This window comes from Colias eurytheme, chromosome 15 (genome assembly GCF_061535395.1).
Source record: "Colias eurytheme isolate Ceu_HAF_F1 chromosome 15, ilColEury1 Martin Lab GWU primary, whole genome shotgun sequence".
NCBI lineage: Eukaryota > Metazoa > Arthropoda > Insecta > Lepidoptera > Pieridae > Colias > Colias eurytheme.
Window position 1 is genome coordinate 9,236,473 of NC_142994.1, and position 13,379 is coordinate 9,249,851.

The window sequence follows — 13,379 nt, forward strand, 5'->3', positions numbered from 1 at the left end:
ATGTAATACCTAGAGTCGTGGTTATTAATTTTCTGACTCGTTAAACTCGCGTTCCTACGTCTGGTTATCCTGGTATTACTTCGCATTATTAATTGATTAAAAAAAAAAACTGTTAACTTATTTAAATTTAAACTAAAATAAGCATAATATGTAACAACAAGCGAGTATGCAGAGCGAAATACAGCAACAGCGAATTGTATATGCTAGCTAGTCTTTTAACATACCTACGTACATATGCACGTTAGAACCAAGAAAGTTTATTTGGAAAGATATAAATAAGTTCTCCTCTATTTACATAATATTAATAAATAGATTATATATATTATATAAAAAAGCAATTAGTACTTAATAGATGTTCGTGAATTCATTCTATAGTTACAAATCATATCATAAGTTTTTAGTAGTTACATATCTTCCTCGAAATAATACATAAGTTAATAATTCTAAGATACATATTCATTCTGAATAATCTATGGTACCATTGGTACCGACTAATAATATAATGTGATGGGTATCTTACAATCATTACTTAGTACGTATATTAATTTTTACTTTGAATAATTAACTATAACTAATACTATCTAATAAAACCCCCCTAATGAGTGGTTTCAGTGGGTTATTTGTCAAGTTACAAATACTTAATTATATTAATTCTTAAAAAGTCTACAAGATGGCGCGAAAATAAATTTTCAAAGTCATTAAAACGAATCACTGCATAATAACAGTCTTATCAATATATAGTCAATAAATCGCGACGTACTGTGAATAATTCTCGTATTATTGATAAGGCAGCATGCATCAGTTAAAAACAATTACTGGTGTAAAATGAAAAGCAAATTGTTTTATAAATAAATAAGTCTGCAAAATAAAAGTATTGTGGACAGTGGTGTGCAACATGGCTTCGTTCACGAGACTTTTTTTCTTCATATTTATTGTGATTTGTGCATTATCAGGTAAATATTTTTTATACATACATTATATCGTGTTTATATGAATAACATTATTTCCAATATAATAATACATATTACGAGATACGTGTTTATAGGATCTATTTATCACACATCACATATTTTGACAATACTTATTACCCTATTTATTTACGAATTAATATATTTTAAGAGTTCAGTTTATCTTCGTACAAGATAAAACACTTAAATATAACATTTGTTCCCGGCAAGATCTTAAAATACCTTATTATCAGAAATCGAATAATATTCGGCAATTACCTACCTTCTGACTAACACAAAGGTGCGATTAGAATATCTGTGTGTATAAAATTCGAATAAAGGATGCATTGACATTGCATTAATATTTAAAAAAGCCATGTTATACCTAAACCCATCATATCTATATAGTCACAATAAAACCCGTAGCTCGGAATAAAGCGGTGACTCAACGCATTTTTATTAAATGTTTTCCTTCCTTCATTCCATTTATATATTAGCGTATTATTTATTGAGCGATGGATAAAATCGGTCGTCTTTAACAGACCCAATATGTCATATTTATGGCTCTCACACTCGACAAAATAGATTTTACGATCAAAAACTGCACACCAGCATTTAACCCTTGGGGAAAATTATGCGTAATTTTTAAGACTTTGCCCCCGATATATTTGTTTGAAGGACTTGTCCTATTTCTTATTTGTGTAAACAGAAATGTTCTCATAGATGTTTGCTAGTGATCTCATTTCATTGTTCTAATAAGCCTGAAAAGATATGCAATAAGTATTCTTTATGTTTTCGTACCTATTCATTTTGTGAATGCTAAAATTCGTTTACATTACTATTAATTATAAAATTATTAAAGAAACTAATACCTATGGTGGATATCCACCATAAGCATTAGAGAACCCATTTTAACTAAGTAGATACTTAGTTAAGTAGAATAAGTAGATACTTAGTTAAAATGGGTGAGCTGAAACAAGTCATAAAGTTGAAAGAGTGTTGAGTTGATAACAACTAAAAATAATAAAAAAATATGCTATTTTTATAATGGTACACCGTACATCTGATTACTAAAAACGTCACCTTGGTTATCATTCATGCTAGCCATAATATTTTATATAGATAATAAATTAGAATCAAAACAATTACAAAAAAAAACTAAATGCAATCGTTTCATTACGTAGCTGTAGGTACGTTGTAGAGTCCTACTATGGTTCTACGGTCCAAGCGTTCCTTCAACGTTCAAATTAAAATTAATTGTAAATAGCCAAATAGCTAGTAAAATGTAGGTCCAATTCAACAAATATTCTATTAGAATTCAGGGCACGAACATAGCGACGTAATTAGCTAATGTGTATTAAATGTTTGTTTCCAGTCGAACAATTATCGCTTACGAGCACGAGCAGTAATGGCATATCCCCCCCGTGGTCCAAGCCTTGTCGCGGCGGAGGGGCTCAGTAGCTTGGGGTGCAAGCCAGCACCTTGAGTGAAGCGAATATGGACCGAGCTGGTTGCTCTCTGTACCTCTCTCACTAGAAGAGTATACAAGAGATGCATGGCGCTTTGGCGCGTGTCTGTGGCTCAAAGGGGCCAGCGGAGCTTCTGCTCGCAGGATGGCAGACAGGGCCGGGAGTTCTTCGGGACTGCGGGGAAGACAACCCCTATAAAAATTACCCCAATCCTAAGTCAGTGACACTCGGCGAGAGGATGAATGGTCGGTGGGAATCCGGCAGATAGAGATGTCTCAGGGGAGCGCCCCCTGGTTAACAAAAAAGCAAAAATGGAGGTCAATAAAACTAAAACTACTCCAGGAGGGTACCACCTCGCTTCGAGTGTGGAGAATCCCTCACGGGACTGTCCCGACGGGACAGTACCGTCAGCCCCATCGTATTCTGGAGGGGGCACTGGCCATCATACGGGTGATGCATCAGGCCCTAATGCTACTGAGCAACTGACCACTGGCAAACGACTAACGGATACCGATAAGCTTAGCGAAACGGAACGCGGGGTGGAGGCGCGCACCCAAACGGGGCGCGTTGAAACCAGAAGAAGGAAGACTGGACCCAGTGGGCTGTCCACGGCAACGTCCGTAGATAGTCTCATGACGGTCCAGTCATATGAGGAGGATAGACTGTGGGCCAAGCGAAAGCGGTCCTCTGGAGCGAGCTGCTCAGGCTCCTCCACGGAGGAAGGCCGAACGCGGCAGGCCAAGAAAGCCTCGAAAAGGGGCAAAGGGCGAGGGGCTGCAGCAGCTGGGTTCTGTGCAGGTACAGCCTCTGCAAGAAAGACCTTAGCGGACATGACAGCCGCTAGGAAGGCCTTGTCGCGCGTACGGAGGGAATCGGAGCTCGAGGCTAGCGAGGAAACGCAGGTCTCCCGAGCCTCTCGAGCTGGTACCTCTCGCGCTGGAGAAACTGGGGACGGACGTCTTGCCGACGATTCTACCGCGGCCCTCCAACGCCGTATAGAGGAGAGCCTGGATGCCATTGAGCAGGTGCGGGCAAAATCGACCAACCTAAGGGTGGCGTTCAAACGCTCCCTCAAGGATGCCTCGGACACCATTCAAGAAGCAGCGGTGCTTCTTGCACAGCGTACCGCAACAGAGGAGACGCGGCAGCTGCAAGCTGCGAACACTCAGTTACAGGCGGAAATCGCGGGCCTCCGAAAAGAGATGGGAGAGCTGAGGGCCATCATAGGGACCGCACAGCCCATGCAAACGCGAGTGGACTCCGAACTGACCGCGGAGATTTTGCGGCAAGTTGGGGGAATGGTGGACGCCCGGTTTGAAGCGTTGGAGGAGCGCCTCCTTCCAACGAGGCGTGTAAGGCCTCCATTGGCGGGGGATGGCAGGGTTGAGGGAATGGCGGTTGGGCAAGCCCCAATCGAGGACTTTCCTCCTCTTCCGCCGCCAAAGCCCCCTAATAGGGCGCCAGCGAAAGGTGCTGCCCCAGCAAAGGCGAGAAAACCGGAACAGCCTGCTGCGAAGCCTGCAAAACCGGATTCAGCTGCAAAAGCCAAGGGGAAGGGCAAGGGGAAGGCTGCACGGCAGCCGGAAAAGACCGAGTCAGCTGACAAGACTGTGCCCACCACTTCTTCTGCTCCCCAGTTGCAGCAACGTCTGGAGCAGGAATGGACGGTCGTTGGAAAGAAGGGCAAGGCGAAAAAGAAAAAGGGGCCGGCGCGAGTGCGCACGAGGGCGCAGAGGTTGCGCAATCCTTCGTCCTCGGCTGTCGTAATTGCTCTGCAGCCAGGCGCAGAGGAGCGAGGCGTCACTTATGCCTCTATAATGGCTGGATCACGTCAAAAGATTAATCTGGCGGAAATCGGCGTAGGTGCGCTGCGGTTCAAGCGTGCCGCGACTGGAGCAAGGATTTTAGAAATCCCTGGTGCCGCAAGCTCGAAGGAGGCAGATGCTCTCGCTGCAAAGATGCGGGAGATTTGGGACGAAAGCACCGTCAAGGTTTCCAGGCCGGTGAAATGCACTGAAGTGCACATCATCGGCTTGGACGACTCGGCGGCGGTAGATGATGTCGTGGCTGCGATTTCTCAGGCAGGAGAATGCCCTACAGAACACGTTAAGTGTAGTGGACTGCGCATGGGCTCTCGCGGCTTGACTTCAGCCTGGGTGAGCTGCCCGATAGCCGCGGCAAAGAAGGTGGCACAGGTGGGCCGTATCCAAGTAGGGTGGATCTCTGCAAGTGTCACGCTTGGCAGGGTGAAGCCGCAGCGTTGCTTCCGCTGCCTAGAGGTGGGGCACGTAAGAGCCACGTGCAAGTCGCCCGTAGACAGGAGCAACGTCTGTTTCCGATGTGGAGAAACAGGCCACAAGGCCGGGGAATGTTCTGCCTCCGCCGCTCGCTGCGTTCTATGTTCCGAGGCCAAGCTACCGGCAGGCCATCGGCTCGGGGGCCCGGCTTGCAAGGCTCCCAAGCGGAAAAGAGGAAATCGGGGACGCGATGGTCCAGGTACCACGCCGTGTCCTTGTCCCGCGCCCGTCGAGGCGAATGTGACGGTTAGCGAAATGGAAACGCAGTAATGGCTCCCCTCCATTTCCTCCAAGGCAATATCAACCACTGCGCCGGAGCTCAAGATCTTTTGCTCCAGAGTCTGGCGGAGTGGCGGATAGATGTGGCGGTGGTGGCTGAGCCCTATTTCGTGCCGTCCCGGGACAACTGGGCGGCCGACTTGGATGGACTGGTGACGCTAGTAACGCAGGGCGGCACAGTAATGGAAAGGGTAGTCCGGCGGCAGGGTTGTGTCTCGGCCTCGATCAATGGTAACACAGTGATCGGGGTCTACTTCTCTCCCAACCGTAGCCTGGATGAATTCGAGCGGTTCCTGGCAGATCTTGGGGAACTGATTGACCTCGCTCCTTCGCAGCCCGTGCTTCTGGCCGGAGATTTCAATGCCAAATCAATGGCATGGGGATCATCGGTGAGAAATGCGCGGGGTGCGGTGCTGCAGGACTGGGCGGTCGCAGCTGATCTCTCGGTCGTAAATCGCGGGAGTGAGCTAACATGCGTGCGGCAAAGAGGGGGCTCCATCGTCGACATCACCTTCGCTAGCCCCCCCCTTGCAAGGCGAATTAGCGACTGGAGGGTTGTAACTGATGTGGAAACGCTATCGGACCACAGATACATCCGCTTCAGCGTCTCTGCGCCATCCGCGTTTCGCGGTGAGCCTTCCCTAAATGGTGGACGTCCACGTTGGTCGATTCGTAGTCTCGATAGGGAACTCCTAATTGAGGCTGCCATAGTTCAGGCATGGATCCCTGCACCGCAGATCGCAACAGTAGAGGACGATGCAGCATGGATGGCTGATGCCATGGCGCAGGTGTGTGATGCGGCCATGAGTAGAGTTCGCTCTAATCCGCGCAGAAGACCGATGTATTGGTGGTCCGCCGAAATTGCCCAGCTGCGCGCATCCTGCGTGGCTGCGAGGCGGGCGTACACCAGGCACCGGCGACGGAGTGCACGGGACGAAGTGGAGGAAGCGCAACTGTATGCCTCCTACAGGGAGTGCGTTACCTCTCTGAAGGAGGCAATCAGCAGCGCCAAGGATAGAGCATGGGAAGAGATGCTCGAGGGTCTGAACCGAGTGCCGTGGGGTCGGCCGTATAAACGGGTGAGGCAGAAGCTCCGCCCGTGGGCTCCGCCCCTGTCTCAGTCTCTCGAGCCCCGTCTGTTAGAACAGGTTGTGGTGTCTCTGTTCCCGGACCGGGGAAGATATTCTCCTCCGCCGATGGCGGCGACACCTGCGTCACAGGAGGAGCCTGCAGAAGAAATCCCTGCCGTTACCCATGAGGAGTTGGAGTCGGCAGCTACGCGGCTTAAAGGGAAAAGCACTGCTCCTGGACCTGACGGTGTACCTGGCCGAGCGTGGGTGCTAGCGTTGGAAGCCCTCGGGCCCCGGGTGGAGCGGTTGTTTTCGGCTTGCCTTGAGCGGGGCCAATTTCCCCGCCGGTGGAAGACAGGGAATTTGGTCCTGTTAAGAAAGGAGGGGCGCCCGCGCGATTCTCCCTCAGCGTACAGGCCTATTGTATTGCTTGACGAGGTGAGCAAGCTTTTTGAGCGCGTTTTCGCAGCTCGCCTCGTCAACCATTTGGAGGGAGTGGGACCAGACCTCAGCGGGAACCAGTTCGGCTTTCGCCGTGGTCGGTCCACACTTGACGCGATATCTCGCGTGAGAGCCACCGCAGAAGATGCGGCCGCTAGTGGAGAAGTCCTCCTGGCGGTGTCTTTGGACATCGCCAACGCGTTTAATACCTTACCGTGGGACAGTATTCTGCAAGCTCTCCACTATCATCGCGTGCCGGGCTACATGGTGCGACTGCTGCGGTCATACCTATCAGATAGGACTGTTGCCTATCCAACCCGCGATGGATGGAGTGAGAAGGAAGTTTCGTGCGGTGTCCCACAGGGGTCAGTCCTCGGGCCTCTTCTGTGGAACATCGGGTACGACTGGGTCCTGCGCGCCACTAACCTCCCAGGTGTTGGCGTAACTTGTTACGCCGACGATACTCTGGTGACTGCGCGTGGGGCCACATACGAGGAGGCAGCTTTATTAGCTACCACGGGAGTTGAGCAGGTGGTGTGCCGCATCCGGCGGTTGGGACTACGGGTGGCGCTGGAGAAATCCGAAGCCATCTTCTTTCCCGGTCGTCGGAGGCTACATAGCGCAGGCTCAGAGATCCGGGTGGATGGGGTAGCGATCAGGGTCACCACCACCATGAGATATCTAGGTATCGTGTTGGATAGCCGATGGAGGTTCACGGAGCACTTCCGTCGCCTCGCCCCCCGTCTTGTAGGGGCGGCCGGAGCACTGGGAAGTTTGCTGCCAAACCTTAGAGGTGCTGGGGGTGGGTGTCGCCGGCTATACACTGGCGTAATCCGCTCCATGGCCCTCTACGGGGCCCCCATCTGGGCAGACACCCTGAGCGCCCGTACCAGACCCCTCTTGCGGAGGCCGCAGCGGGTCATGGCGCTCAGGGTAGTTAGGGCATACCGCACGGTGTCTTTTGAGGCTGCCTGCGTAATGGCCGGAACGCCGCCATGGGATCTGGACGCCGAGATGCTAGCGGACGTGTATCGCCGCGTCTCGGCGTCTAGGTCACATGGGGTGAATCCTTCCTACGAGGAAGTAGAGGAGTGGAGGGTCGAGGCTGCCGAGCGGCGGTTCCGGGAGTGGGAACGCCGGCTCGAGGAGCCCAGCGCGGGTGAGAGGACAGTTGCGGCCATACGTCCAGTCCTCCAAGAGTGGTGCGACAGGCGGCACGGGGCCATAACCTTCCGCCTTACGCAGATACTGTCCGGGCACGGCTGCTTCGGGCGGTACCTGTGTAAAGTCGCGAGGAGGGAGCCCAGCATGGTCTGCCACTGGTGTGCCTGCCCGGAGGACACGGCAGATCACACTCTTGCCGTGTGTCCCGCGTGGGCCGAGCCCCGTGCTCGCTTAGTCGCGATAATTGGGCCGGATCTCTCTCTACCCTCCGTTGTTCGTGCAATGGTGGATGGCGACAGATCCTGGCGTGCGGTGATCGCATTCTCGGAGAGCGTGATCTCGCAGAAAGAGGAGGCAGAGCGGGTGCGCGAGAGGGATCCTCACGCGGACCCGATCCGGCGCAGACGTCTTATTGGGCGTCGTCGCCGTGTTGCGGCCGCTTTACACGGTCGCAACGTGCCTCCTTGACGAAGGGCGCCGGGCGGTGGAACGGGGAATGTAATCCATCGTCCGGTGCGGTGAGGCGGCTTGAGACGTGTTCCGCTCATGCCGCCAACGGGAGGGAAGAGCAGGCAAACTACCTTTCCTGTTCTTGGCTTGCGCCTGGCCTGGAGATGGGCTGCCGCCGAGGGGGTCGCGGAAGAATTCCAACAAATACCCGCGGCCCCATCATTAAAGCGGCTCGACGGAACACAGTGGGGTTTTAGTCGGTAAGAATCCGACATAACCCACGGCTCCTTCCCCGGGGGCCGTGGGTATCTTTGGAAGATTTCCCCACTATAAAAAAAAAAAAAAAAAAAAAAAAGTAATGGCATATCGACGCGATTCATCATTAATATTTGTTGCTGTTCATATTTTGTTAATGTGAAAGCTGTTGTGATTCATAGTTTGTGGGAAATGCGATTATGTAAATGTTATTTTAAAGATATCGTACATTTGTGTATTGTTAAGCTTGTTGGCGGTTTAACGATTATTTTCAATAAATGTATAATTATAATCTACAGTCTATACAAATATTATAAAGCTGAAGAATTTCTTTGTTTGCATGAACGCGATAATCTTAGAAACTACGGGTACGATTTGAAAAAATATTTCGTCATCACGTTAAGACCAATTGGAGCGGAGCAATGCGGGTAAAATCGCGAGTACAGCTGGTAAATTATTATGTAGTAATTTTACTCGTGTTTTGTTTACCTCCGAACTAGGTCGCAAAATGATTAGCATTCTTAGTAAACACCAGCTGAAAACCAATATTATGTAAAATTAGGCCGTAATAAGAATTGAAATAAGTTTTTACAACTGATTCGTCTCAGCTTTTTAATAGATAATTAATTAAAGAAAATAAATGAATAAATTTAAGCGTATAGGGGATTTTTCTGCGAACCAAAACTAGTTCACTATGATGTTACTAAGAATCATTATTGGATTTTTGAATAACCTGTGAAATAATTTATTTTTACCTGAAATACTCTCACTTTATTATATTAATAAAGGATTTAAATAAATTGAATCTTAAAAATAAAAATTGTATCTACTTACTATAGAATTTCAATTGGAAAAGGAAAGCCGGTATTTTTATAAATAGATTATTGAAACCCACATACATAGCCTTGGGATTGATTTTGTTTACGCTACCCATCTTTCTTTGTGTATGCGATTCCTTTATCAATTATCAATCAATGTATATGACATGGATTAGAGCGAAAAGAAAATAAATATTAAAGCACATATTTTTATTTGAATGAGATATTATATGGATAGAATGAATGGATATTTATTTGCATTTTATGATAATTATGTTCGATTAATAATTATTTATATATTTTATAAATTAATAGAGATGAATTATAATAATATACCTAACTGCATCAATTATTATTTTTCTATTATGTCTGAATGTCGTTTGAATGTTATTTGCGTGTCGTTTATTAGGGTTCCGTAGCCAAAATGGCAAAAACGGAACCCTTATAGTTTCGTCATGTCCGTCTGTCCGTCTGTCCGTCTGTCCGTCTGTCACAGCCGATTTACTCGGAAACTATAAGTACTACAGTGATGAAATTTGATGGGAATATGTGTTGTATGAACCGCTACAAAAATATGACACTAAATAGTAAAAAAAAGAATTGGGGGTGGGGCCCCCCATACATGTAACTGAGGGATGAAATTTTTTTTTTCGATGTACATACCCGTGTGGGGTATCAATGGAAAGGTCTTTTAAAATGATATAAAGTTTTCTAAAAAACATTTTTCTTAAAGTGAACGGTTTTTGAGATATCAGCTCTCAAAGTCGTAAAAAGTATGTCCCCCCCCCTCTATTTTTATAACTACGGGGTATAAAATTCTAAAAAAAATAGAGGTGATGCATGCTAATTAACTCTTTCAACGATTTTTGGTTTGATCAAAGTATCTCTTATAGTTTTTGAGATAGGTTGATTTAACTGTAATTTATTATATTTGCTGCTACGGAACCCTTTGTGCGCGAGCCCGACTCGCACTTGGCCGGTTTTTTTTATTACTTTGGTTAAATCAAAAATTTACAATTACCTAAATAGCATTTTTATACTGTGGTACTCTTTTAGGATGTAGGTACAATTATTACCCTTTCGATTGGTAAAATAAATCACTGTTAAAACACACTACGTAACTTAGACTTAGACTTAACAAAAAGAAGTTTATATTCGTGAGAAATAATCTTAGAGTTATATTACTTCCGAGTAAAAGAAAACACGCTATTTTTGTAATATAACACAAAACAAACAAACAGTTTTCCGGTACACTTCCATAAAGATTATCTTACATGTCCGCTTAACAATGTTTATCGAGAGTACTATGGTGAATAACTTTTCATTATAAGTGATAAGGGCTTTTGTTTGTTGTTTCGTTTAGTTGGAGTTGTGCAGTTTGGTGCAAAATGTATAAATTTCCTGTTATTATTTTGAACTTTGCCAGGTTGTGTACACTATATTTTGTAAATGCGCAAGCTAGTTTTTTAAAGTGAAACTTTTATTACATCGTCTCAAACTTTTTGGTCTGTGTAGCGCATGTCGCGTGACGGTCGAACCGTACGATAATTATCGTACAAATACGATAATTTTGTGCCTAAGTTTCACTTTTACCGTGGTTTCATAAAACCACACAACATTTTTTTTAGTATTTGTATTAAAGTTTGTCTGGTATCCTACCGAAATGTATATTAGATATTTAGTTTTACACCATTCAAATGCTTTACGAATCCCGCCTCGCAATCGAATTTTTTCGATTTAAATATTTTTCAACATGTATATTTGTTTAATATCTTCACGTCCATTACATTTAGTACAGAGCGTAAAAAAAGAGTGTGTGTGCCGACTGCCGAGCACACATGTCAGAACGTTCAAGAAACTTCTTTAGCAAGATTCAAAGATACCAAAAATCGTCTTTCAAACAAATACAAATAAAAAACCTTTAAATTTTACTCTCAACGCCCCTAAAGAAGTTTCACTTCAAAAAATATTTAATACGTTTTATCAGCTAAATGATAATGGTTAAAATATGAATTCCAGTGAGCCAAGCAAGGATGATACAGGCTTCATGCAGAACGGACTGTAATCTGTACTGCAACACAAGGGGCTGGAGCACGGGAGCTTGCAGGAATGGCAAATGTTCCTGCGATAGAGGTGTTGGACCTTAAACAGTTTACTGATGAATAAAAATAAATACATATTTGTACACTTTATTGTATGTTATTCATATATTTGATACCAAGAAGCAATAACCAAAATGCTATACAGTTCTATAAAAATATTAGGCCATAATATGGTTTTATATTAAGTAAATATTTATTTTCTTTACAAATAAAGCACCATAAATCAATGTATAAAAGTAGTCTATTAAAATTTGTAAATTATTTGAGGAAGCTAAAAATTATAATATATATATCTATGTTTTGATTGCTCATGTTTCTATTATTTCAAAACACCATACCTAGAGTACGATGATATCTTATCTTTACTTATTTTCTATATGTTTTCATTAAAGGATGTCATTTTCATCTTAATTGAAGAACATCATTACTTCATCACTAGAATATTAATGTGTTTGTTTGTCTTTCATATCTGTTTAATTTCGTTTGTCCACGGCGATCGAAGACGCCGCTTACGCTGCGCTAGTATCTATACTAATATTATAAAGCTGAAGAGTTTGTTTGTTTGAACGCGCTAATCTCAGGAACTTCTGGTCCGATTAGAAAAATTCTATTGGTGTTAGATAGCCCATTTATCATGGTAGGCTATAGCATTATCACGCTAAGACCAAAAGTAGCAGAGCAATGCGGGTAAAACCGCAGGGCACAGCTAGTTAAAAATAATCCATACTTAATATTATAAATGCGAAAGTAACTCTGTCTGTCTGTCTGTCTGTTACTCAATCACGCCTAAACTACTGAACCAATTTGCATGAAATTTGGTATGGAGATATTTTGATACCCGAGAAAGGACATAGGCTACCTTTTATTGCGAAATATGTACCACGGGCGAAGCCGGGGTGGACCTCTAGTACCTAATAAAAAGAAAATAATCTTATAAATTTGTACCCATTATATTGTTAAGCAAGAATACCACTTATTAAATAGAATTATGTTACACTCAGAGGATTGAAGTTGTGGAGAATGCTTTTAAAAAGTCCATTAACGAAATTCAATGTGCATAATTGTGTTATACTTGTATTCAGTATTCGTTTAGTTTAATTAAGTATAGTTTTAAGATGTCGTTGATGTTATTCTGACCATTATAGAGAAAGACTTTAAAAACAATTTAGTTTTTAACAATAGCAAATATAAATATGAAATATGTAAATGCATTTCGTTTTTCGATTAGAACTCATAAACTACGCACTTACAAATTTATTTTTTATTTTGGTAGAATAAGACGAAATTTCCTATGAATATATTCTGACCACGGAATTAAACCTCCATTATTTATAAAAATTTCGTCGCAAGCGAGACTTCTTCTTTTTAAAACATGTCTACGGAATATTTTTATGTATTTAAAATATTCTTTTTTCTTTAAAAATAAGTTTAAAATTCAATGTAATTAAACTTTGAACTTTATTGTAAAAGGATAGGTACCTTGACCCATGAATGATTTTTTTACGTTTACCCTTTTACACAACTAAACATCAATTTCAATTAATCATTTCTCAATTAATTCAGCCTGTTTTGCATAACACCGATATGATCACCTAACAAAAGTAAATATAGTGATTTGTTTACAAGTCCTGCGCCACTTATATTTGCATATTTTAGGCATATAATCATCTGTTAAGAATAACCTAACCTAATGGCGCAGTTTCATTAGTCGTTAACTCGTTCGGTATACAGCATACGGGGAGTCCCCGCAGGAGATTTTACGTTCAATCATAATGTTTTACGTAAAATGGAGGTTCTCCCTACACCCCGCATGCGGGCCCTATCGACTAATGAAAACGGTTCCCCGAATGCTGGCCCTGTGGCACGCGTTCCAGAAATCTCTCGCACCCCGCATGCGGGCCCTATCGACTAATGAAACTGCGCCATAACTGGGTTAAGCATTGTTAATGATAATTTATTTTTAAACTTTTCGTATTCTAAGTGAAAATTACCTGTGAAATCATAATCACGTTGCCCGAGTACGAGAAATTATTTTATATCGCATCATGAACACATTTGCATAATATATAAATAACTATAAACTTGTA

The 13,379-nt window shown here is 44.1% G+C and overlaps 1 long non-coding RNA gene across 1 annotated transcript; it reads left to right on the top strand.

Annotated features, from left to right (window-relative positions):
• The first annotated feature begins 745 nt into the window (after positions 1–745).
• LOC149902523 (uncharacterized) lies at positions 746–11,380 on the top strand. Its single transcript, XR_016457508.1, has 2 exons — positions 746–953; positions 11,210–11,380. It is a non-coding gene; the product is annotated as an uncharacterized LOC149902523 (long non-coding RNA).
• Positions 11,381–13,379: the final 1,999 nt, after the last annotated feature.